This window comes from Haemaphysalis longicornis, unplaced genomic scaffold, assembly GCF_048455015.1.
Source record: "Haemaphysalis longicornis isolate Haplotype H1 unplaced genomic scaffold, Haemaphysalis longicornis Haplotype H1 scaffold_7, whole genome shotgun sequence".
In the NCBI taxonomy this organism is placed as follows: domain Eukaryota; kingdom Metazoa; phylum Arthropoda; class Arachnida; order Ixodida; family Ixodidae; genus Haemaphysalis; species Haemaphysalis longicornis.
Genome location: NW_027526422.1, coordinates 131710069 through 131734855, shown reverse-complemented (window position 1 = coordinate 131734855; position 24787 = coordinate 131710069).

Here is a 24787-nt window from a genome sequence, read left to right as displayed (position 1 = left end):
AGAGATAATTACTTTATTTTGTTAACAACACGATGGAAAGGCGACATAGAGTTTCTTAGTAAGTATACTAGAGAGGAAACTGCGCCCCGTAAGCCATGTCGTCGTGGGGGTTCATGGGAAGACCCCCTTTTTGGCTTGGGCTTGGCATGACAATTGGATTCTTAAGCGCTTTTTTTGGGATTTGCTTTCTTCACTATGCATTAAAACGTTTACGAGCTACAAGGAAGCCGAAATCCCCCCGTTTCTGTGGTAGCCGTGTTCAGTGAAACAGCAGGCAATGCGTGATCGCCCATGACGTTGCTCATGCCGCAGTCGAAGGACGTATGACTGAGCGGGTAATATGCCGCCGCGAAATTTGTAGCCGACGAAAAGAAGAAACAAAACGTACTTCGACGAAGACAAGATAAGGCAGACACGGGCGCTTGTATGCGTCCTATTTTGCCATCGTCCACGACTGTTTAATGCCACGTTTGCATTTTTATTGTTAAACTAGCTGGCGGTCGGGGTGCACCGGTTGAACACGAAGGCAACGTTTTGATAGGCACGCTCAAAAAACTTTCGAAACTCTTCAAACAACTTATTATTTGAAATAATGGTAAAATTAATAAAATCACAGTCTCTAATGAGTTACCCCCCCAAATATTAACATTGTTCGTAACTACAACATTGGCCTGCGGAATAGCAGGCACAACAGTTCCGGCGAAAATTCGCTTTACTTCTTTTTCCCTTAGTTTTAAAACAGCCTCTTTTTATTTTCCACTTACATAGTTGCACACTATTCTTCGCGTTTTTCTGGCACTTTGTTTAAATTTGCGGTCACTAAAACGTTTCAATCCAAGCCAATGATGAAACTAAGGCGAGCGCGTTGTATAAAGGCGGCCCATGACGACACAGACGGCCTTGATGTGAGCCGCATAGACGCTAGCGCCAGATTCCTCTCTAGTGTATATTGTAAGAAACTCTATGAAAGGCAATGGTTCGTCACGAACTCTCACAACTTGTTCCCACTGCCCATACGTGGCCCTTCGCCGGGATGCGAGGCATGGGCATGCTGAAAGCCACGCGCTCCGCTGTTCGTATATCAATGTATCACGATAGTACATCAACGAGGGAAAGAAACAAAAAATAACCGTAAAATGATGGAGTAACCTAAAGTGCTTGGGAACTCATGCCAAATCTAGCCATAAAGGACTCACGATGAAGACAACCCGCGTAACAATGCTTCAGAATTACTAGACAATGCTCACAATTCAATTTCGGCACGTTTTCGGTACATCTGACATGGAGCACACGATTGAACGAGGCATGTGCTGTGCAGAGGCGGCAACAAGCCTTTAGTGTTTTATCTGAACACTGCGTAAGACACATAAATATTTTTATTTTCGAAGGGGATCCCAAAGCGCGTATAAGGCGCGTACATTTGGTGTCGTACTTGCGCGCCTGTGCTTCCCGTAAGTGATGATGCAGCGTCGCAAACGGTGCGTACATGTGATAATGCCGCGGCTCATTCAGTGTGATAAAGTTGATAGCCTGTCGCGGCTGATAACAAAACGACTGTGTTGGCGAAAATTCATACAGGGGAAATAGCTTACAGGTCTCTAACATAAGTTATTAGAACGGGCACAGGAACCGGCAGCGAAATCACGTTGCAGTGACGTCGGCTGGCTGAGTAGGCCTGTAGAGCGCATGGAGCAAGTCATAGCACCCGAAAGGGAGCTTAACATCCCGTTATAGAGCGAGGCGACTTTATAGCTATTGCAATAACAAAGGTAGCGGTTGTAGAAAGCCCATGGGACGCCACAAGGGGAAGTTTTAGGCTTAGAAAGGAAAGTCTTGTGGCGTGTCCAGAACTGTGGTGTGCCAAAGTTATTTCTCGCGTCGCCGCTTTGCACCGTTTATTCCAGGTACTTATAAAACTACCGATATCGGTTATTTTATGCAGAATGGCACGGACGGGAAGCAATGCACAAGCCGAGCCAGAATAATTATTTTGGAATACGTGCCTACTTTTTTAATTGATTACATAAGATTCGCTTCACGCGTCCTTTGCTTGCAATATTTCACAGAAATTATATTTGACTAATTTATCCACCCATCAAATATATCTCTAGAACAATATTCAACATTGTTAATATACCATTTATACTACTGAACGTTTTAACAAGTACTTTAACATTGCTCGTTCAAAATGTGCTTGTTGATCCCCTAACTAAACCTGCACTGCTTAAGTTATATACTACATCAGTAATACCAAATGCAATGTTTTCTCATCACACACTCCGATATTAGCTGGGTAAAAATCAAAACCACCTACCTACTCAACCAAGCACTGGCCTTTAAAACATCGTCGTTTGGTTTCATGATAAGCAGCTGTACCAATAATATTTTTTACGTGATTTCTATACTCACGAAAAACTTGCCCTTGTTACCGACATCTGATGGGCCAATAAGCCATAAGCCGGTAGAATGCTATCACATTGCTGGGCATCACATTTAATAAACAGCTCAAAATAACCTGGAACCCTAAAGTACATGCGAGGAGGTTTATTTGGCGGTACATGCAAGAATCATGTTTTGTCATTATTTTATCGGTGTATAGACTTTTCTGACCACGTGGTAAAAGGCGGTGAGCTTGTTAGGCGTAGTGGCGGTGATAATAACAGTCGCTTTAATTTTGCCACAACTACCCACTTCTGAATACTAAAAACGCGTCTTTGACATGTCATTTGAGACACACGCAGGAAAGAGTCACATTAGTTTCTAAAAGGCTCTCTTTGAGAAAGGATATTGCAAGATGCTCGGCAACCTTACAAGTTAAAGGCTCTAGTAAAGTTTTAATTTTTTTCACACAAATAACGTGTTATGTTAAAACACTGGCAAATTAGGGGCCAAATGTACAGGGTAGCAACGGAACAGCACTAGTATGGTACAGCAAAATTTTCTTTTACTGGATATTTTGCTGTTCTCCCGCCCCGTTTTTAACCCTTTGTAACGTTTTTTGGTGGGATGTTAACCGGGATGTGTGCCCTTTTTGTTCATTATTGCTTTTACCGCTCCTGCTAGGGCCTCATGCCTGTAGTATTTTGTAGATAAATAAAATAAATAAAAATGTCCACTCAAACTCAGTGAGCTGATTAGCAGAGACGTGGTTATTTGTTTCAATCCATGGTGCGAGCACAGGCGGAAAGTGCTTTATGCAACGTCGTCATGGCAGCATGTATGATGATGTGATGTGACATATGGCGTTGTTAGGATATTGCAAGCTCATTGAATTAGGTTTCTGATCACCTAAGGATCCGTTAAAAATTTTCTACTTTTTATGTTCTTTGAATAAGTCATAGCGTCCACAAATAAAAACAGCTACGGGCACATACATCCCACAGCAATAATTTGAGCGTGCAGAAATGCCAGGAAAGATGGTCATACAAAATTGTCGGACTTACCCACAAAGCTTTGAAGATGTGGTGGATTACAACTCTTTACCTGACCGAAATTACGAACTACTTCACTTCGTATCGGGCGGTCCCGGACACTATAAGTTCAGTAGTTAGGGTATGTCTGCATAGCCTAAACAAGTTAGTGCAAACTCGGGGTATGGGGCTCTCAGACTGCATAGGAAAAAGACCTACCACTCACATCGCCGGACTTTATACCACTGCACCAAGTCGCATTATCAAACCCGGAAGTCGTCAAAATGAAGACTGCCCAATCAAATCACAGAAAACCAACAGGCTTGCCCGCAACGGGAACCCATTTACGCACTCTTCGGTGCGGCAAGGGTTTTACTAATTCCAGATCGAATTGGAGTGCATTTCAAAGTGAAAATAAAAAAGAAGCAAGAAGAACATATCTCAAAGAAGGACTCCTGGTAAACCGCATTTGGCATTCGGCCCGATGTTCCTCTGTCTTCGCCCAACTCAATTTCTGAAACGCGTCCAACCTTTTAGTCTGGCGAGTGCTCCCTGCTGCTATCTGCCTCGAAGGATGTTCAGGAGGCAATTATGCTATTGAGATGCGGGGGAAGTAGCAGTTTTAACATTAAGAGTCCCACTTAGTCTTCCCACCGCCAGTGTTGCTGGCCGGGGCTTCCCACGTGGACTCCGTCTGTCTGCGTGCCCAGCTGTCGTCGCCAGATTCTCGTCTGTGTCAGGATGGGATTGGCAAAAAGCTAAGCCAGCGTCGCCATGTGATAATAGCCAACGGTAACGAAAGCAGGAGCCTAAAGTGCCACGGTCACGACAGGCCACTCTTCCCACCCGCCGCCGCTGACCTGGTAAAGGAGGCAGCGGTACGGGAGCGGAGGTATCCCACTGTGCAAAAAAATGTGCGAAAAGATGGTGTTCCCGAAGATATTATATGATATTATCAGCCAGCGCAAAAAAATGGAGATGAGCGCGAAGAAAAGGCTGCTCGGACTGGGGCTTGGCACTGGACACACGATGGCACAAACCGGACACAGACAGGGTGGGCTGCCCATCCTGTCTGTGTGTCTTCGTCGAAGTTTACTGAACAGGAACAAGCCCAAAGGTCGGCCTTGAGCAGAGGTGTAACCTGGGCAATGTAGCACAGCTGACATTGCGGCTGATGACACGGAGAAGCGGTGCTCTGGAAGTTGTCATCCTCAGAATTTTGTTATAAGTGTGTTAATGTTTTGCGTGATAGTAAGGTGGCACTCAAAAATTCATCCATAGATTACGCTGGAGGTCACTAGAAGGGATTTTTCAGGATAGGTGTTGTCTATGCCACTGATCTTAGGGTTTCAAGTGAAATCCACCTTGGTTACGGGCTAATAGAACCCCGCATTAGTGTAAATTTTTGCAGTTAACCCCGATCAGATCCATTTAGATTTTATATTTCGTTTTCCCTATACGAAAGGAGGAATGTCCGCCTAATGAGAACGGTGATTTACGCACCATATAGTTTGTGTAAATATCAGCTGTACGCCAAAACGAACCCACACATTTCAGAAATTTTAACACGTTGCTCTATGGCACGTAGTGTTTTCCATTGCGACTTCTGCGCCATTGCTGCTCGTAGTGGGCGAGACCTCCACATGGATGGGTAAAGGGGAGATTGGTTTAAGTTGTCGTGTCATTGAACTTCCCCGAAACCTAAATTTGCACGTTGCCTCCTATGTACGTGTATAAGGTTCAGGGATTTCAGCTTGTAGTAGTCAGATTAGGAATACACAGCTTTCAGGTATTAGGGGCTTTATATTCGACAGCTTACCCCGGCCTACACTGTTGGCGAGAGCCACGACGTACCACGGCGGGGCTCCTGGTATGGAGAAGAGTTGGTTGGTTTTGAGTAGGTAAATGGGTGGGCAGACGAATTCTAGGGTGCGGCACTGTGTCACCATTATCATCATCCTTATAAACAATAATCATCATCGGCCTGGTTGTGTCCACTGCAGGACGAAGGCCTGCCCGACAGATTTCCAGCCGCTGTGTACTAGTGTTAAAAGCCGGAGTATCACCGCCTTCGGCTGGCGAGCGATCCTCATCAGGGAGTGCTCAGGACTAGAAGGTGTGTGCGAATAGGATATAAAAACAAATGCCCATGTTTATGGTCGGTAGTGGCATTAAGGGGGAAACAATTAGGAACGTCGACGACTGAAAACGTAGTCGGAGTGGCGTTTGGGCAAGGTTGCGTGCGAGAACAACAAAACATGACTTGCCATCCCGACCCTGAGAAAGTGGATGACCAGCGAAACTGTTGCAAACCCGCTACACCTGCGATGGGAGTTTGAAATGCTTCATTACCTTCAGGGACAATCCTATCGTTTAGCTTCACTGCTTGGCACTCTACTCACCTATCCATGCAGCCGACAAAACATTTCGGCGAATGATGTCGAATCCCAAGCCCCCAACGGAAGCACAGTGTTTTGTGTTGCACCATGGCAAAGCGCTGTGTGGGATCCGTCGACCCCCAAGGACGAGACTCGAGCGTCAAGGGGGGAGAGAAGCGACCATGGAGGTCTGTCTTTAATGGAATGTCGAAGGGAACTAAGTGAAGAGGAAGAAACAGTGCGTGCGCTCAGGTGGCCCGAGACATGACGATGATGCCAACACAGGGAGATTGACCTCTGTCCCTTCAAGGCAATGGCTGGCCACACCAGGCCTATGGCGGTCGATGACGATGCGGCTGTAACCCCTTCAAAGAGATTCTACATCTTCCCGCCCGCCAAGGACGTGGAGCCAACGTGCTTCTAAAGGGTAGATACGTTGAGCGGTCAGCCTGGTTCAATCGGGTAATGTTCACCGAATTCGAAGTCGATAGCTCAAAGGTGAAGTTCTGTGCACTAGCCTCCTCCGCTGTTTTCTCCGGCAGCATTCGAGGACTCTTCGGTTCCAGGAGCTCCCGATGCGAAGAGATCCATGCAGGTTCTTCCCACCACGCCGGGGACTGTAGCAGCGACTGGGCTGCAATTTGTTTTGTTAGGGTATCAGTCAGGTTATCGCTTCCTGAGCAACACTGCCCCTTATCTGGGATCTTAACCAACTGGTCACGTCTTCGCTCTTCTACATCGAAGTTATCGGATAGGTCGATGTCCTGCTTCCGAGGAAGAGCGGGGTCGTATCTTGAGTCTACAAACCGTGTCTCGTTCATTGCGTGCACTGATACATGATCGTTTGTCAAAACATGTACCGGATCTTTACTGACTGTGGCCTCCGATTCTCCAAATCGTTCGAAGGTGGAAGGTGCACCAGGCAGGCTCGCGTGTAGAACCACGACGTTCTTACAGTGGACTGTTTTCGGTGTAGTCTGTACACGTCCTTGAACTGTCCAGCCCAGTCGTGTTTCTACAGCTTTCACGCTAGGCTCAACTGTTTTTATGTTCCCTGTCACTATGTCCCAGTAGAAGTCGGAACCAATCAAAATCGATATGCCCTTGTCCTTTCCTGATCCGTACAGTAGAGCTGTCGTGTCGATAGAGTGCGACTTTAAAGCATTTATGATGTTCTGGTCGGGAACAGTAATCTTCTGGTTGCAGATGGACGAAACCTCCAATGCTTCCACGCAGAGTGTCGTTAATCCCGTTGGGTCTTGCAGGTGTACTCTAACCTTCCTTAGGGTTTCATTTGTCTTTTTCCCTCCGAAGATTCCCAGGGTCAGGACCTCCTGACCGATGAACTCGCACCCTAGCTTCCGGGAGATTTTGGTAGTGATGAACGTTCGCTGACTACCTCCGTCTAAAAGCACTCTGCACCTTTCAGCGCTACGAGAACCAGAAGCCTGGACGGTCAGTGTCTGAAGGAGAACAACACATTCTGCTTGTCCGGAGGGAATTTCCACGGCGGCGGAAGACACTTGTCTATTTCGAAGACTTTCTAGGTGTTTGTTGCACATTGACGGAACGTGCCGTCGTTTGCAAAGCGGGCAAACGATCTTCCTCCTACAATACCGCGCGAGGTGTCCTGGCGTCAGGCAAAGGAAACAGCGTCCGCATGTTGTGAGAAGGAACTTCTTTTGTTCCAATGTGATGTTCTTATCTGAGCAAGATCCTGTATCATGAGGTCCGCAACAAAAAAGGCATTTTTGCGTTTCCGTAGTTGTGGCATACAGGGCTGCTGCAGAATGTAGATGTCTGAAAGTTCCTGTTCGACACTGTTCCTCTGGTTCGTCATTCGCCTTAAACTTCGTTCTCGGAGGCGAGTTCAGTATAGCTGTTTCCAGACACTCAAGTTCGTCTCCAAAAAAGTTAATTAAATCGTCGAACTGTTTCCTGTGGTCTGTTGGTTGGTGCTGACGCTCCACTCCGGTTGACGTTAACGCAGTAGACAACGTTTTCGAATGCCGGTAGTATCTGAGGACCATGTCTCGAGGGAGTGCCCTAAGAAGGATCTCGCGTAGCATGGCACAATAAGTATCTGGGCTCGTACCAAGTGCATTCAAGCTTCTGCAGTGTATCTGCACGTCGTCGTGGAGCTTCCGTAATTGAGTTACGTCAGTTGAGGACGATACAGGTGTTATGTCAAGCAGTGCCCACAGGTGGTATCGCGCAATAAGAGTCTGGTCGCCGAATCGCTTCTGAAGTATCTCGATCGCGTAGTTATAGCCTTGTTCGGTCACGGGCAGTCCAGACACCACTGTAGCCGCCGAGCTGGTCAGCAGGCTAGTCAAGTAATAAAATTTCTCCGTCGCCCGCAGTTCAGAATTGTTGTGTACTGCGGACTCGAAGAGGCTCCAAAATCTGGTCCAGTTCCGACGGTCTCCATCAAACTTAGTCAATTCTATTGTTGGAAGCTTCGTTCTAGTGGTTGCGGTTTCGCTAGGCGGTGGTCTCGTTAGAGAAGGCGAAACGAGAGACTCACCAGCCTGTTGGCTTCGAGATCTGTGTTGAAGCTCCGTTCTAATCTTCACCACCTTGTCGTTGTAGGACGTCGTGTTGGAAGTCTCTTCAGTGACCATTTCGTCCGTGATGTCCCCCAAAATGTCCTCGTCAAGCTTCAGGATGGGTCGATACATGGCCTCGATCCTCTCCAAGGATACCGCTGCGTCCATCGCCGTGGTCAGAGTGCCACTTCGGAGGCCGTCGTTTATCTCGATCAAGGCGGCTGAAAGCTTGTCTCGAAGGGCCGTTCGTCGTCGCAGCTTCCTCTCGATCGAAGTCATCCTTGGAGGTAGGTCCGCCGGTCTCTCAAGCAGAAGCCGTCGAAAAAAGGCTGTCGGTCCTGCTTGTCGGTGTCGGCCTGGCAGACACGAGTTCCCGGGTTTCGGCACCAAGTTGTGGGATCCGTCGACCCCCAAGGACGAGACTCGAGCGTCAAGGGGGGAGAGAAGCGACCATGGAGGTCTGTCTTTAATGGAATGTCGAAGGGAACTAAGTGAAGAGGAAGAAACAGTGCGTGCGCTCAGGTGGCCCGAGACATGACGATGATGCCAACACAGGGAGATTGACCTCTGTCCCTTCAAGGCAATGGCTGGCCACACCAGGCCTATGGCGGTCGATGACGATGCGGCTGTAACCCCTTCAAAGAGATTCTACACGCTGATCATATTTTAAAGACGATAGTCTTTTTTGGGCTACTTAAATGCAGAAATTTTGGTCTCTGTCTGTCTGTCTATCTGTCTGTCTGTCTGTCTGTCTGTCTGTCTGTCTGTCTGTCTGTCTGTCTGTCTGTCTGTGACTCGATTCAGCCACCCGGCCAAAATAAAACTAAAGCTGCCCAATAGTCTTAGATACTCACAGCCAACCCTAATGTCTAAGTCCGGTGTTAGTGTTCATACTTGTCAACGTTGTTCAACAAGAACAAGACATTACGCAAATATAAGGCAGCAAATCAATACGTAAGTAATATTTGCAGTGCTACTTTATTAAAAAAAATGTGGATGCTTGGTTTTTACGATAGAAAATTAAATACTACATAAACGGCAGGAACTGTCGCCTGCTGTTGCCAGCGCTACATCCTTGCAGCATTTAAGAAATCAAACGGCAATAGCAAATCAAAACGGAAATAGCAACAGGTTCAACTAGATGGGATCCTCGTTCCGTTGGGAACGCACGTGGAGTAGGGCAACATGGTTCTATAAACGTTGTATTAGGGTGCTTCAATTCACGCGCGTCTCCGCCGTACGGCAGCGCTGGCATCGAGACACCCGGCTTGGAGCAGTGGAACGCGATTATTTTAAATTGACTTCAGCAAACCTCCAGCGTGTTATCTTGGGAGGAACGAAACGGGAGAGGAACAGCATGACAAGTGAGCGGGAAAGAGAAGGGAGGCCTTTACTTGGAAGCGGGGCCAGTCGACTATCGTCTTTCGGCGACATTTGCAACGAAAGGAGCAGATACGCGGTCATTTTTTTATTGTAGTTGTACGCACGTTGCTGTGAATCGTCGAATTTTCTTCGTTGGCGGCACAGATTGGTAAGCCAAGTGCATTAGGGTAAAGTTGAGCTACGGGATTGCCTTAAAGTGTACTTCAATGTATCGGTAGTTGTAACTGCTTTGTGGTAGTCGTATACTTATACGGACCCGCGATAGTACTCTGCTATATAGGCTTGTTGCTTGCGCTGAGCGTCTTGAGAGAGAATGTTCGGGTGATTGCTGGCTTGTTGCTCCTGGCGGGCCTCTAGGAAACGAAGTTCATCAGTTTAAGTAGGACGCCATCGCTGATCGAAGTTATGTCTATTTTACCTTTGTCGTGTGGAGGGAGTGATGCGCGCTTTGCATGGTTATCAACAAGTATCTTGCGCAAGAGTAATCTTTTCCGGGAAGCGAATGCGGTGGGCAGTACCTGCTTCGCGCAGCTACCAAGAACGCGTGGAGGGCCTTATCATCAATTATTGTGGATTGATTTCTCGTTTTGTGCTTGCTTTTTACTCAAATGCTTTGTACGAAAGGAATGCTGCACTGCCATGCTGCACTCCCGAATACAAAAAATTTGTGCACTTGTTCGGCTCATTTTGCCAAGTTTTTTTCTGCCCGAAGGCGAAAGTTTTAAAAGTACCGACCAACGAGGGGCCTGCTGCTTTGCCCTAAAAGGTTACTGAGACCTGCCTCATTGCAAACGCCTGTCATGCACTTCCTAATACTCGTCGTTTCGGATATACTGCCATATTCTTGAAAAATAAATCGAAAAATTATTCGGGGCACTTTAGTTTGTTACGTGCTTCGACGGTGAAGTCCGGGCGATATTTATCAGCGACTTTTTTACTGCGACATCGTATTAGCGTGTCTTTCTTCGCTTCCGTTTCATCGTTTTTGGCGCGAAGTACAGCAACAAGCAGACTGGTGACACACGCCACCACTTCTTTAGAGTCAGAGCTCAGCGCGGATGGGCTTCCTCTGTTCTTCTCACGTGGCGTCACGATCACGAGTCATGCGGCACGCACTACCTGTTCCAGCCCTGCTTCCATGAGGACGCACCGCGATGATAACCCTATCGGAACCTCTTCGCCGTACCCGACTTCAAGTGCGATACGAACTCGAATATGTCATTTACTACACAGTGCGGCGGCAATTTTTTTTTTTGCACCAGAAAACAACCTCAACAAGCGTTTATCGCACAATGGGGCTATTAAAGATTAAGCCTGAAGAGGACTGTCACATCAGTGAGTTTCTGTATTTTTATTAGCTCAGCTTTCCTTCTTACGAGATTATTTCTATAGACGGTAAAAACGTTTTTCTCTGTGTTTTTTTTTTGTTATGGGATATTTCTATAGACGGTAAAAAAGTTGTTCTCCGTGTTATTTTATTATGGGGAAGTCCTGTAAGCTGTTATCGTTCAAAATTCTAGCAGAAATGACAACCATAATTAACGGAAATGTTCAACAATGCTAACCCCTCAAATATTTCGGTGCGAAATTCCACAAACACACAGACACATAAAATGATCCGCAAATAACGCCAGAATAACTTCGAGATGCTGTCTAATTGTCTGCTCTGTTTATACTGAATTATTTTCTGGCCTAATTATCTCGTGTAATTACCCTTTTTACATACTTTCTCGATTTACGTAACGTACGATTCGAATATATTTTTTTCACGCGCTAAAACCTTGGTCACGGCCGCTGGATGAGAGCGCACGCGCCTTTTATCTAGCGGCCGTGCCTTGGTGGTACGGCAAGTGTCTCTATTGTATGAGCCTGTTTAATAAAGTAAAGATCAATGTGTTCATGTATCTGAGTCTTTCTTAGCTATTGCCTTATCGTACAGGTACAAGCCACCGCGGCCACGCCTGCCTATTGAAAGCGTTTAAGCCGAAGTTCTTTTGAAGGGAGCGCCTTCTATTGGGCGAGGTGATCGTAACAACTCGGTCTGCCTGTCTTTCCGCATGGCTCTTGCACGAACAAGCTAGAAACGTTCGTAAGGGAAAGCTGCAGTGGCAACGACAGTAGTATGATGTAGAGCAACGAGCGCGCACACGCCGGAAGGCGGCTCGCCCGTTCCTGGCATCAAAAGGGTTGGTGGTCGCGGTGCGTTCGTAAATAACACCTGCTTGGACAGCGTGGTTTGGCTCTCCCCATTGACGTCATGGCATGAGCTCTACATATTACTAGTGGGGCGGCTTGACGGCGGCGACTTGACTGAGTGGAAATTGGTGGGGTGCTGGTTCTCACGAGTATTTCCCGATCTGGACCCTCCCGTGGGCCAGCAGGAGGCCGCGTGACCTACGCTGCGTCACCAAGCAGTAAGCCGTGATACAGAAATTACTAGCAGCCCTATCCAACCATACCTAATCGTCCTATTCCACCTCATCCATCTTAATTGGACCTTGCTCAACACCACTATCAATTACCAATCAATCATTTGTTACTGGTCATTCCTGTAATTTCGTGTCATCAATTATTCATAAATTTGCATGCACCCGGCTAACTCTGGTGCACCGTCTGGCAGGGAATGAGTTGTCACAGTTGGGTTATAAAAAAAGTTAGCGCAGTAGAAACGAATGGGGCTGCTGCACTGTAAACTTTGGTTCGAATCCCACACGAACCCAAATGTATTTTTATTCTCTTTACAGCGGTGGTCATTTTCGTTTCATTTGCGTTGACGCCAGCGGCGACGCCTCTTTTCACGTTTGATGAGACACATACTGCTTGCGCGTTAAAAACTGCCACTGCGTCCGGGAGCCATTGCGTTGGTACGCCGTTTGAAGGGCAACGAATCAACGGGTCGAACTGAAACCACCAAAACACCCCATCTCGCTCATAGACACGTTTCTGGTTTTTCTGCCTTTGCATATCTGTTATATTAATACAGGACTCTAGTACTAGCACTTTTGAGCAGATTGAAGAAAGCTAGCTTGACTTCCTAGCACTAATTCCGGTAACACTTCCCTTTTCAAATGTGGGAGAAGCATTGCCGAAATATTTTTGTTAATTAGCCGCATCTGATCTCGCGAAGGAAATAAAGTGCCCGGAAAAGAACAGTGCCCAGGAAAACGACAACGTCCTCAAAACAACCGTTATTTTTCCGCTTTTATCCCGGTATCCGTTGTTTCAGCTTCCCGGAATTCGTAGCCACCAGAAACTGCGTCTCCAAAGCAGGTTAGAAAACGCCCGCGGAGGAAGTCCTTGCGCCACCGTTTACTCAGTCAGCGCAGCGACTCAATTTACCGCTTACGCCGCGGTTCCGTCAAAGAATTCCGCCACAGTTTCTCTCCTTCGTCGCTGGGGCCGAGGGTATACAGGCGAGGCGGACGGCGCGAGATGAGGAGTCTATCGAGATGCTCCACATTGACACGGTGGACGTCGAGCGAAGAAGGGATGTTTATCGGCGGTTGGGCTTCCTTCCTCTTCACCGAACGCAGGATGGCCGCCTTCCGTATCTCGTTTTTACCTCGAAAATGGGAGGCGCCGCCGACGAGAGACAACAACAACCTTCGCGGTAGCGGTGTCTCTCACGAACGTCTTTGTCGCTGCCTTGCGATGGAATCTCCAACTGTTTCCTTGAATTATATCTTGCATTTCTTTTCTGTGGTTGGTTGTCTCCCGCAACGGGGCGTTGTACAGATTACACGACTCGCTGCCCTTGTCGAGACTGGAATATTGATCGCAAGTATTTTTCATCCACTGCTTCGGCACCGGCGGTGAAGAGGCGGGAACCGGAGAATCTGTGTACATCGGAAGAGTAAATGGAAGAAGGTTGCGCCAATTCTTCTCGTTAAGCAGAGCTTTCGCCAGAAGGTAAAATTATTATCATTCAAGAAAGTGGCGCGTCTCCCACTGTAGATCGGCATGCGGCAAGTAAGATTGTAGCTATATTGGACGTTTTTCCACCGTCACAGCTCTGATTGAAATAAAGATTTCTACAGCGCCGCTCTCTGAGCGCGGAGGGAGCTTGAATGCTTATACTTAGTTGCGGGTTTGTGATGGTATAAAAAAGCTTCTGTTTGGGAAGGCAGGGAGGGAGAGGGGGGGGGGGGGTGGCGGGTAAATATAGTATGGCACTTACTGCCTCGAATAAAAATACGGCTGAATACGAGTTTGAGAGAAAAGAAACAAAGATGCCGCAGATTGATCCATTACAACATTACTGTAGGCACAGCTCACCTTCATTTCACGCTATGACCACAGCAGTTGAATGAGAAATCATCCCATGTCTTTACTAACTTCGTGCTTCCTCCTGTCCTTAGGAAAGGCTTACAGCCTTCGTCCTTGGAAGCGACAACGTCTTATCAGTGATCCGTAACTCCTCACGGCAGTGAAAGGGTGATTGAGGAGCGCATTTTTTTTACGGCGCCGCGGATTGCAAATCAGTTATCAGAGATTTTTAGTACAGCATTTTCAGCCCTACTCAAAGTATTATCGTACGCTATTGCCTTGCGTCGGTGTTGCGTTCAGCGGCCGTAAAACGAACGCACGATGTTTCAGTAGTACAGGGATACGCTACGGCCCTTGCGTATCCCTGTGTTTAGAACATGGCAGCAAATAGAGTGGAGCAGATCAACGCTTTCGCTCTTTTGTGAGAAGTAATTTGCATCTTATAAAGAAAGTTTTTTTTTTCTCCTGTCTTCCTAAATAGGTCCCGTGGTTTGCACCCTGTTCTCGCGGTAAGCGAAACTAACGTGGAATCAGTAGCTGCCCGAACAAATTTCCTCCAGGACGGTGTCCGAAGCTGTGCGTGTGCTGTTGACGCGTTCACCTCATGGTGGAAGGCGACGGTGTGCTCCTGCGGGTGGACTGTGCTTGCTTTGTTCGGAATGAGTAATTACTAGCGACGACTCAACCCACTCATCGGCTGCTGTATTTTTTCAATGCCAAACGCATCAGCCCTGAGCGGCCAACCAAGCACTTTCCTTTTGCTCATGCCACTCTCCCCCCATTTGCTTGCCTTCCCAGTGCTTTAGTCACGTGACCAGGTAATCTTGGGGCGACGCGTGGTGGAAACCGGCAACGTAGGCAAAACGTTCTCGGCCGCGGCGCTGAGTTTTGTATCGCTGACCACAGCGCCGCTACTTCAGCAATCTGAAACACCAGTTGCCTTGGCAATCACGCGCAAGCCGCTCTCCAATTCAGTTTGGTCGGGTGATCCCGGTTAAGCTCGGTGCCCCACATTACATGTGGCCGTATCAGGCGTCCCAGTCACACCCACTGTAAAGCGGTCGATGGGTTTGAATTGAAAAAATACATGAAGCGGTGAGCCAGTATGTGCGGTTAAAACCCTTCTCGGCTTGCGCCAGTGTGAAGTGACTTGCTTGTTCGATCTCGCAAATCGCGTGAAGTGAGTGTGATGTTTACGACGGGCTGGATGCAAAGCTCGCATTTTATTCGTGTGCTTCGGCCTCGCAGTACAAGCAGGTACATAGTTACGTCGAGTTTGTTTGAAACAACTTTAGGGATTGTTTCCGAGTCTAATAAAATGTATAAGTGAAATCCGGTCCTTTGGTTCTAGGCGTTGAGTCCGATCGCGAAAACAAGTAACCTCGAGGCTTCAACGCTTCCGCTAGAGGCTACACTTATGTAGGATAATATTCGTATTATGTCATGCACGTTTTGAATTTACTACTAACGGGAAGGCGCTTGGATCCGCGGGTTTAATAGTAATGCACAATTCCAAGTGCTCGTTCGGCCAGATGAGGGAGTAGCTTCACATTCGCTTCAAGAGATTGCGCCGTGTGCGCAAGCGTGTCGCAACGCAAAAACGACGAGACGCTGTACTAAAACTCACTTCGCGGTGCTGACGTAGCGTGCCGCAAAAATTTCACGTTAAGCGTACGGAAAGGCCGCAAACGCTATACGAAAACTCTTTATTATGTCCGCAAGGAGGGCGGACACAAGAAATCAGCGCAAGGACGCAACTACCAGCTTCCCGTTAAAAAAAAAAAATTGGCGTATTGCCACACATAGACGCTGGGAACATCAACGTAAACGCTTCAACACAACATCAAGCTGGGGAAGGCAGTAAACAACAGGAGTAGGAGAAAGAGGAGTAAACTTATTCAGGCGAGCCTTCGGTGCTGATGTCTGGGCACCCACTTATGGGAAGTTTCCTCTAGTCCGGGACGCCCTGGCCTGCACTGGCCACCCGAGCCGTCTCGACCAGGCTACGCTGGGAGGATAGGTCAGCCGTGCCACTCACTTCCCGTATATGGGTTGTAGATTAGGAATAAGGAACGGGGTTTGTTGACACCCCGAAACCAGATGGTGTCGGGTGCCAGAGCGGGGGCATTATTTGCAAGAGCCGGGTTAGAGGGCGGGGTACGTGGCATGGAGCAGGGTATTACAGGGGTCAGAGTTGGTCAGCAGGCGTCAGAATATTGCAGCTTCTATTCAGGGTAGGTGTGGGTGGGGTGATAGGAAGTGTTGGCGGCCGTGCGGGTAGTGGGCTAGTATATCGGCCTATTTTCGCAGAGGCATTGGCTTAAGGGTGTCTTGAGCTTGTAATTTTACTCCATCATCGGAGTAACGGAAGCAAGAAAGCGTATTTTCACAGAGGCTCGGGCATGAGGATGTCTTGAGATTGTAAATTTGCTCCATCCTGGGAGGTAACGGGAGCAAGAAAGCGAACATAATATTGGTATCTCTCTGCTTTATTGCAGATGTTGCCAAAAGTAGTATTTTACCGCCTCTGCTAAGTAAAACGCTCTGCTGTCTCCCCGTCGAGGTCGTCGTGCTCTACCCACCCCGTCGCTCCTTCGATGATAGATGCAAATGAGGTTTGCTAAATACAATTCAATTTTCCCACTATTGACTGACTTTAGACTGACTCACTGATTGATTAAGTGATTGATCAATGCATTGATTATTAATGGTATCATGTTCTGTAACAGCGTTATGACATGTGTCATCTCACCATTAATACATCTATGTTGCACCGCTCGTTTATTTACAGAGCAGCAATTATTCCCAGGCTCAAACTAAAATTTTGTCCTTTACAGATGCTAGCTGTGTGCTCTTTTTGCCTTGAAGTTTACTGCCTCTCTACTAATTTCGAACCCATTACTACCGGAAAACCGAATATTTCCTGGGATGTAGACAATCACAATCCCACACAGTGGGCCGAATCGTTTCTGTCTCTCATGCGTAGACCCCGCTTAATTCATCAAGCTTGTATACATCCCTACAAATACATTCGTTCTCAAACAACCTGTTCTGGCCTAAAAAGCAAACTACTGCCTTTAGAATTATCGTAACAATTTCCTTTCTTATGTCAAATTTCTGTGTCCTGTACATCCCTAACGAAGTGTTCAATTCCACCTTTCCTCCCGCCTAGCATCTTTCTTGACTGCCTTGGCTGTCTTTGATTTTTCCACTCTTCCTTACATAATTCCTCGTTACATATATCATTTTTAAGAGCTCATTCCATTTCTGTGCAGAGCTTTAGTTTATCTCGCCTTTCTTTGACACCGTCTTTAGCGCGTTGTTTTCGTTTCTAATTTGTTCGTCTAAAAACGGTAATCTCGGTTATATACCTAATATTTGCCTCAAATGCATAAATTTCCCTTTGCGATTAAAAATAAGGGCATGTATGAGCCAATGCAGAAGTCACATCTAGCGAAGTAGGCAGGTACGCTAATAATTCTCTGGCGGATAGCCAAGTACTTGAATCGAGGGACACAGACAGACAGACAGACAGACAGACAGACAGACAGACAGACAGACAGACAGACAGACAGACAGACAGACAGACAGACAGACAGCGTAAAAATTTCGTGTTTAGGTTTCCCAAACAAGGAAATCGCGTTTAAAAATAGAAAAAGGTTGCCATTTACGCACCTGTAACGCGTTTTCATTTCCTGTAAGTGCAGAACCTAAGCTCTCTACAGCGTGTAGAGCGCCCATTCAAGGAGGCGATAAGAAGGGTTATGCACATGTAGCCACCTAAACATACGAATATATCCTTTTTTCGCAAAAAGTGAACAAGGAGAAGGTTTTTCACTTAAGAAGAATGTTTTTCAAACTTATACTGGCAAACAAGAGGTATTTTGCATTGCGTTGGCTTGAACAAAGCGTGTTTACTCCCGGTTCATTTCGAGCCAATGTTTCGTATCTGCATGTGTCTGTGAATTCGTCGGTTTTGGGGAATATTTTTGTTGTTGCGTCATGTGACGGTACAGTGATATCGCCCCCAAATGCTGACCCGGTTAAAATTCAAACGTTGCCGATGACAACAATTGAAATAGTAGTTCATGGCGCAAAGGGGATTCTCGACCTCTAATCTTCTCGCCTTCTTTTGTCACGAAGAAATAAATAAATGTAGTTTTTAAACGTTTACGCAGAAAAAATGTATGCGTATCACTTTATACGATGCAAAATGTGTCTTTCTATAGAAGTGAGTGGTATTTCTTACATTCTGATTCCTATAGATGTGAAATACTTGCTATCCAAAGCAGTTAACAACATTATCATTATAGTAAGTGGAAGTTATATTTTTTAACCTTTTTTTTGTGTGTGTGTGTGGGGGGGGGCGGAGTAGTCAGTGTTTATTGTTTAAAAATTTCTTATAATTGGTTGCTCTCACCGTTTTCACGTGGACATTCTAACCACTACTGAAGCTTTTGAAAGCCCTGAAATACCAGATGCCGGTGACCACCAACGTTGCCTCCCTTTTTCACCAGCCCATACACAGAGTTACGAACAACCTTAACCCCATGCCCAAATACAATAGAGCGTGTGGGCAATGAAATGAGACCTGTCACTTTCTCGCTATAGTACCGAAGCAAAGATCGACCACGCTTCGCCAGCTTCAGCATCCGGAGGCGCCGCAACCGTAAAGGAACAGCGAAGCCCGAGGGAGGACGGCCTTTCCCGGAGAGACCTTGTTCGTGATGCGGGGCTGACATGTCGGCCATACAGGAACGGTCTTCCGCGCCCTGTCGTAGGCCGATCGACGAGGCATACAGCGCAAAAGGTATACAAACAGTCGCTGCCATCTGCTCCGAGAAACAACGACACCCACTCGTCGAGCGCGGGAGCGTCGTTGAAAGTCGTCGACCCTCCCTCATTCGCTGCGCTGAGTTTTCTTTCTCTTCTATGTTTTTATATAAAAACGATCGCGAAAAGGGTGTCGCCGCATTTTCCTTTTAAAAGGCGGTCACTGCCACCTACATTCGTTCTTCATCGCTGGAAGTTGATGTATTGCGTTCACTCGGCCTGTCCGTACGTCCGCTTGTCTACCGTGACGGAAACCTTGACCAGCTGCCTCGTTTTGCTCTCGGCCGGACTAGATTATAGCTATTTTCTTCCCGCTACATTTCACGCATGGCTCCTCGCGAACAACGCCAGGTGTGCTAGATGGGGACTGTCTTTTCGAATGCGTGAATTCTAAACAGGTTCATCTCTTGGTATTGTACGGGCCGCCCCCCACGGAACTGTGAAGGGGGTGATTCGCGATATACCACTTGAAGACTCAGCTCTGGATATCCAACAGCACGTGGTCCACGAATATAATCCAACGGCACTGCAAGCAAACCGCATCGGCAAATCACGATCAGTGGTGATTGCTTTCGCAGGGAGGAAAGTTCCACGCTACGTCAGGTACGGAAACCTCCTCACGGAGTGTACGCTATACCGTTAACAGATTGAGGCCTGCCAAGCCTGCGGCCGGTTGGGGCATCGCCTCGACGTATGCCCTGACCCAACAGACAATATTTGCCGGGGATGTGGGACCGCCGGACCCGCTGAGGATCACGCGTGCGAGCCCAAGTGTGGTCTCTGCGGAGGCAACCACATCACAGCAGACAAAACCTGCAGAGCAAGATACAAGACCCCTTTCATCGTTCGGCAACGTCGATGGGAGAGGAGACAGAAGAACCAACAAGAACGGGGACGAAGCCCCGACCGCAGAGGTCCTGCAGGCGGACCCCAACGGGACAGCAGATCGAGATCGAAGACGCCCACTAGGTGCGCTGGGGGTCGTCGGCGCAGCTGCTCCCGGTCGCAATCTCGGATGCGCGGTGGCGCCGGCGGCCGACAGCGGCGCTCTCACTCAAGGCCGGTGCAGAGTGGCAACCGCCACTGGGAGACGGCGGGGCGAGGAGCGTCTACCGCACGGAGTGGTTCGAGACGGCGGAACGAGCTCGAAGATGGCGAGGCGTCTGCACGGAGGCGGCGTTCGAGGTCCAAGGGGCGGCCCGGAGATCAACGCGGACCAGCAACCAAAAAGGTGGGCTGGGCTAGCAGGTCTCCCAAAACGTCCGACTCGGAGTTCCCTCCCCTAAATTCCCCCTCTTCCCCTCCTCAGTCAACAACCAAAGAAAATGCAGAAATTGCAGAGTTAAAACAAATAATCGCGAAACAGAACGCGCACATCCTAGAACAAAACGCCCAAATCAAAGGGCTAATGAATAAGCTAGAACAGTTAGTAACAAGAGGACCAGGTCAGGGAGCAATAAAGGACCAGGCAGAGATACCAGCGGCGGAGGGCCCACGCAAAATGCCCTGCAGGAGGTCACCCCCTCCGACTTCAAGCACGACGAAGGCCCAACACAGGCAAGAGGCCATGGAAGCCGAGGACACTACAGTAAAGGAACTAGCCACACAGCCGCCGGCAGAGGAGCAGAAGCAACTTACGCACGGGGAAACGGTCATCCTCACGGCACTAAGGCGCATAGAAGACCGGCTCGGCACACTTGAAGTTAAGTACGAGAAACATGCATCACGTATTGCAGCATTGGAGATCAGGATGAGATCCATGTCACTGAAGAAAGAACGAATGGGTAGAATAAAAGAAGCCATTGCCAAGCGGCGCGGAAGGCTTGAAGTCACGAACAGCGAGGATAATGACCTCAAACTCCAAGCACAGTAAGAGACGGCGGGGCAGCAATGAACCCACGACAATTTTCCAATGGAACTGCAGAGGCATCCGGAACAAAGACATGGAACTAGCACTATACATGAACGCAGTAGAACTTAGACCAGCTATCATTGCTCTACAAGAGACAAGAGGAATCCCGAAGGTACCAGGGTACGTTACGTACACCGACCCCACCACAATGGGGACGGCGATTCTTGTGGAAAATCGCATAGCAGCAACACAGCACCTGACAGCGCAAGCGGGGTGCGAACACACGCTGGTTGAAATACATGCGCAGGAAATCGGAAGCAAAAGTAATATCTTTATCATGAGTGTATATTGTAGACCGTCGCAAAAACAATACGAATTCGACCGAGTTGTGTTGGATGCGAAGAGGTTGGCCAGGACCAGGCCACTTCTGATCCTGGGGGATTTCAACGCACCACACACACTATGGGGATATAGGTTTCAATCAAAGAGAGGAAAGGCCTTAGTCAAGACTATGGAGGCCCTGGATATAACGCTACTCAACGAACCTGGAGTACCAACACGAAGAGGGAACAGCGCATCTAGAGACACCACACCGGACCTGTCATGGCTCAGCGGTTCACTCGACGTCACATGGAAATGTGAAGACGAGGACCTGGGCTCTGATCACCGCGTTATTACACTCACAGTACGAGGTCCTGACTTTCGAGCCAAGCTGGGAACAGCCCACATCACAGACTGGGACAAGATGCGTACATGCACACAACAATCGGAGGACGACGCGGAAGAAACGACATCATCTCACTTATCGTACAAGGAATGGGCTGACAAGCAGAAGCGGATCCTCGACCAGTTCACCCGGAAAATTGCGACAACAACAAAGGTACCATTTGTTGACAGCAGGCTTGCCCTCATGTGGGCAGCGCGGCATTCACTCACCAGGCGCTGGAAGAGACAGAGACGGAATAAAAAGCTCGCCCGCCGCATAGCTAAGCTCAACGCAGACATATCAGAACATGTGTCCAAACTTAGTAGAGAAAATTGGCTACAGATATGCGACGGCCTCCAAGGCCAGCTGTCTGTGGGAAAGACATGGAAGCTGCTACGGCACCTCATCGACCCCACAGGCAGCAAGACGGCAAGCCACCGCTCGTTGACAAAAGTATTAAACACATATGACGGAGATGGTGACCGGCTGATCAAGGCGCTGAAAGAGCACTATCTACAGACGGAGCGGGGGCAACACCCGGCCCCACAAGAATACACAGGTCCCCATAACGAGGACCTAGACAGGCCCTTCTCGCTTTCGGAGCTCTGGTCAGCAATTGACGATAGTAATAAGAAGAGTGCCCCTGGCAAAGATGCTATTACATACAGACTACTTACAAACATGAGCAGCAGGGCAGCGCAGTCCCTCCTAGAACATATAAATAGGGCTTGGGAGAGCTCGCAGCTCCCCCCAGAATGGACAGAAGCCGAAGTGCGATTCATTCCTAAACCCGGAAAAGCCCCAGCCACAGAGAACATGAGGCCAATCTCGCTAACCTCATGCGTGGGAAAGGTGATGGAGAGGATGGTGCTCCGTCGACTCCAAGCGCACCTTGAAAACAGCGATCAACTGCCAAAGACAATGTTTGGATTTAGGAAACAACTATCCACCCAAGATGTGATGCTCCAACTTCACGAGTTAGTCATTAAGCAAGCTACCAGAAACAGCCCCAGGGCAATTCTGGCCCTAGACCTAAAGGGGGCTTTTGACAACGTTACACACGCAAGCATTCTGACGAACCTCAACGGTACGAGATGCGGCACACGCACTTTCGGATATATCAAGAATTTCCTATCCTCCCGTACGGCGCAAATCTCGGTGGGCAACGAGCGATCGGAACCCATCGAACTTGGGGAACGAGGCACCCCTCAGGGAGCAGTCCTGTCACCACTCCTTTTCAACCTGGCTCTGCTACCCCTCCCACGCCTGTTGGATCAAATTGAAGGGATCGGTCACGCGCTCTACGCTGACGATATTACAATATGGACGAAACAAGCGGGTTCCGATGGTTGGATAGAGGAGACCCTCCAAGCAGCGGCACTGACCGTGCACGAGTACGCGAGGACCTGCGGACTCAGCTGCGCGCCACAGAAATCAGAGCTCCTCGTGGTCCAACCCGGCAAACCCCGCCAACAGCTCCCGCCTGATATCGCTATCCAAATCGAAGGCATCAAGATCACGCCGACGGACAAATGTCGAATCCTCGGGCTTACCCTACAAGATAACGGAAAGGCACACGCCGCCGTCGATAAAATTAAGAACAGTGCTGAGAAGATCCTTGCGATGCTGCGAAGAGTCACCACCCGGAACAGAGGCCTGAAGGAGGACGACGCCCTCAGGCTAGTACAAGCGTTCATAATATCAAGAATTACATATTCGGCACCGTATCTCAATCTCAACAAGACCCAGAAGACTACACTCGACACCATCATCCGAAAGGCCACTAAGCAGGCCCTCGGCTTACCGATATACTCGTCAACCCAGCGCTTACAAGCCATGGGCGTACATAACACGGTTGACGAGCTCATCGAGGCCCACCTATCCAGCCAGCGTCTCCGCCTGAGCCAGACAATTCCCGGCCGCGCGGTGCTGGACAAGATAGGATGGCGCAAAGAACAGGCAACAATCAAGACCACCATACCAACAGAATGGACGAGGACCTTAAAGACCAAGCCCCTACCCCGGAACATGGCCCCGGGCAAGGACGACGGTAGGAGGCATGCTCGAGCCAAAGCAGTGTCCCAGCAACTACAACAAGAAAATGGAGTGCTCTACGTAGACGCCTCTCTTGTGAAAGGAAGCAATCGCGCAGCGGTGGTGGTCACCGATGCAGAACGACTCATCAACAGCGCGGCGGTAAAGACTAAGGAGCCCACGACAGCGGAGGAAGTGGCCATAGCCCTGGCGCTCGTTCAACCGGGCGCCGGGGTGGTGGTCACTGACTCAAAGAGAGCCTACAGCGGTTTCAGAAAGGGGGTGATCTCCTTAGAGGCAGCCACAATACTATCGAAAAAGAGGGCACTGGGCCGAGCCATAGAGCTCACATGGGTGCCTGCCCATACAAAGGTAGCCGGCAACGTCATCGCTGACTACCACGCCCGAGCAATGACCCTTCGGGCAGGGCAGGACACGGACACCCCAACTCCGGCACTCACATATAAAGAAATTACGAACGAATACAAAGACGAGCGGCGTACCCTCCCCGAGCCACACCGCACCCTGACCAGGGAGCAACAGACAATACTCAGGCGCATCCAGGCGGGGTCACTAGCCCACCCCGTCCTGTTGCATACATTTTACCCTGAACACGAGGGGGACCGCTGCCCATTCTGTAAAACAAACAGCGGCACGCTCGCGCACATACTGGCGGAGTGCACTGAACTAAAGGCCCCTATACCCCCCCACCCTCCCTCCACCCCCCCTACCCCACTCCACGAGCGATGGGAGACCTTGCGGTCCAGCCCCGCCCTGCCGACCCAGCTCGCGCTGACGGCCAGGGGCCAGGAGCTGCTGGCCCAATACGGTTCCCGCGACCTGGGAACCGCTCCGTCTGGCGTCTGAACACGCCTCGAGCTCAAATAAAGTTACTACTACTACTACTTGGTATTGTCGTTGGGTTTCACATGAATAGAGGGGCTGCGTGGACATCCGTTCATAAATGTGACACATACATTCTATAAGCGCTCGGTAGATATCAAGTGATAGTTTGGCTGTATACCTTAATGCGCCGAAGATACACGTGTGCTATGAGGCGCGCCGTAGTGGAGGGCTTGCGATTAACTTTGACCACGTGGTTATCTTTCATGTGCGATGGTATCTTGACACACGGGCGTTTTCACCTTTCGCCTTCATCAGAAAAGCCGCCACCGCGGCCTTGGGCTCAGCAGCAAAAAGTCATAGCCACTTAGTCACCGTGGCGAGTGGGAGATTTCAAGTGAAGAAATGAGTTCAGAAAAAAAGGTAAACAGCCAGAATGGGATGCGCCGCGGTTTGCAAAACAAAACAAGAGGAGGAACCATATACCTTGCCTTTAGATTCTGGTGGTCTTTTTTCGTAATTTCGAGTTGCTT